The sequence below is a fragment of the Asparagus officinalis genome, chromosome 4 (genome assembly GCF_001876935.1).
Source record: "Asparagus officinalis chromosome 4, Aspof.V1, whole genome shotgun sequence".
Classification (NCBI taxonomy): domain Eukaryota; kingdom Viridiplantae; phylum Streptophyta; class Magnoliopsida; order Asparagales; family Asparagaceae; genus Asparagus; species Asparagus officinalis.
Window position 1 is genome coordinate 11,383,187 of NC_033797.1, and position 2,814 is coordinate 11,386,000.

Below are 2,814 nucleotides of genomic sequence, written 5' to 3' on the forward strand. Positions count from 1 at the left end.
CGGGGTCTGATCCTCAAGAGTTTGTTTTCTCGAAGTTTTTATGGCTCATGGTTAAGTGAGTAAAAGAATAAAGGCCTGCTCTTCATCATTTCTCTTTTGTTCCTGTACGTTCTTCTTGTTGTTGTTTCTTGATAGGGGTGGCGTTGTCAGGGGTTTGGAGATGGCAGGGCCTATTATGTGACAAATAAGAGTCCATAAGCACTGTGATTTGGGTTAGCTTATTGCTAAAAAATAATGTAAAATGTGATTCATGAGAATATGTGAATGTTCGTATCCTTTCTATATGCATTCTGGATTATGTAGGAATTGTTTCTGTTGGAGAGAAAATTACCAGTTTTGCTGAGAGATCAAACCTCAACAACTTTATGGGTATATGATTGGATAGGGCAACTTTTTAAAAACAACTTTTTTAATAAATTAATGTGCAAAACCAACCTTTTCAAAGAAAAAACAGCAAAATCGACCCTTTTCAATGAAAAGGGTCGATTTTGCTGGCGAAACTTTTTGGAAAGGAAATGGATGGGACTAATAGTCCCGTCCATTTTGGTTTCTCTTTTTTAGATTCACAGCAGCTCCTTCTCCCTTCGGGGGTCGGTGAGGAAGGAGAAGAGTTGGGAGGGGATGGAGTTGGGGTGGATGAGCTGGAAGAGGAGGCAGCGGGTGCCGACACAGAGCTGGAGGGTGGCGACGGGGTTCTTGTAGCGGGAGTAGCTGGGGCGCCACTCGACGTTGAGGCCGACGATGAGGCTGTCGAGGCGATGGGCGTGGAAGGAGAGGACGCTTGAGATCTAATCGACGACATCGGCAGAGGAGGAGGTGACAGTGGCGATGATGGAGCGGCAGGTGGAGGAAGTGGTCTTCTTCAGCTTCCTAACCTCCATCCCCAGCACCTCATCCGCTAGCTTCACGATCCCCATCTGCTTCACGGTGGCGAATGGTGAGGAGGGGTTGAGGCTGAAGAAGAAGATGAAGAAGGAGGAGGAAATTCCAAAAAGGGGAGAAAAGGGAGAAGAAGCTGCTGCGGATTCAAAAAAGAGAAACCAAAATGGACGGGACTACTAGTCCCGTCCATTTCCTTTTCAAAAACCTCCAGCAAAATCGACCATTTTCAATGAAAAGGGTCGATTTTGTTGTTTTTTCTTTGAAAATGTTGGTTTTGCACATTAATTTTAAAAAAGAGTTGTTTTTAAAACTTTGTCCAATTGGATAAGAATAACATGATCAATAATGTAACATAAGCCATGCAGAACATACAAATATACAGATCATGTAAAGCATGCATATTGAAGTCTAATTATTGCATCGCTGTAGAACTCCGTAAATCTCTTATTTTAAGGTACGGAATCAAAACTGAAAGTTGAACTCACATTTCTTCAATCTCAGAGATTAATAAAAGAAGAAATATATTCAACCTCAATCGACACTGACATTAACAAATATGTTTAAATCAATAGCGAATGTAAAGAAAAACTAATTCGTATTAAGCAAGTTGCATATAAACTAGAAAGGACAGTCTGCGACCAGGACTACAAATCACAACAGTCTTTATACAGCATAAAAATGCGGTAACTCAAGCGGAAATGTAGTAGTTTTCTGGAGACCAATGTTTAGGCAAAGCATTTTGTTCAATAAGGAACAATAGCAATGCACAACAGAACGATAGCAGGCACCTGAATGATTTAAGCAAGTTCATAGGAGTGTGGAACACTCAACTCTCTCAGCAAACCTCCCTTACTGAGAGTCGCATAAATTAGAATAGAGCCATTGACACTCGAACAACAAACTGAATGTAGCGTTCGCAGACAAAAGAGCCATTGACACTCGAACAACAAACTGAATGTAGCGTTCGCAGACAAAAGACTACAGGTCCATGTTTGTGTAACAATGAAATAGCTTAACACACTTATATTCACTGCTCGAGCAACTGAGGGCCCAAAAGCGTGCAAATGTAAACCTGCAAATAAACAGATAAAAGCATGGTACCAGTGACTTCAGAAACATTAGATATCTATAAAACTGACAATATATGATATAGACCATACCAACACCCTTTCCACCGGAAACTAGCCTTACAAAGCCTACTTAAAAAATGTGTTTCTACTGCCACTGAGGCCTACTTTCTGCAAATCTCTTTCTAACTTTCACAATAGCATTTCTCCTTTCAGTAACCTTTTACATGAAAATGGTTTTCTTCCTTCTCTAATATGTTATAGCTGATGCCAATGTTTTGCCAATCTGCATCCTGACTCCTATGAATTTGAAGTGTATGGAGGAAAAAATTTATGATGTTTTAGATGATACTGCAACTTCGCTTCAAAAAAACGAAAACACTGATGTTCTACAGATTTCTAAATTCATTGTAATGTCTATTGTCCAAATGTAACTTAGCCAGGTTAATTTCTTTCACCTTTAACACAACTAGAAGGATTCTAATCCTGGCTTCCCAGTTCCCATCCTCTGCCAAATTCCCTGATGAAAGTATTTCTACATACCAAACATTATTCACAAATGCCCTGCATCAGTCAACAATTCTATATGTTTCCTGATATACACAACTAGATGATTCTTCTATTTAAGACAATATCACGAAACTTGAACATTGAAGTAGATAAATAAAGCTTGCAACTCATCCGCAAGAGACATCTTCATAAAAGAAGAAAGTTGATTAGTAATACTTCGCATTCTATTGAAATGCTAAGTAATAGAGCCCTATGAATAATTCATTGACAATATTTTTAATAAAAGAATTGCCACCAGCAATTTTCCTCTCATGGCAACCTATAACTTTTTCACATATTCATGCAAACTCTCAGT

At 39.1% G+C, this 2,814-nt stretch overlaps 1 long non-coding RNA gene across 1 annotated transcript in view; it reads right to left on the reverse strand.

Annotated features, from left to right (window-relative positions):
- The window catches only part of LOC109836613, a 9,494-nt gene continuing 8,140 nt past the window's right edge, over positions 1,461-2,814 (reverse strand). The window contains exon 2 of the long non-coding RNA XR_002246023.1: positions 1,461-1,954. This is a non-coding gene — a long non-coding RNA (uncharacterized LOC109836613). The remainder of the gene's footprint in view (positions 1,955-2,814) is intronic.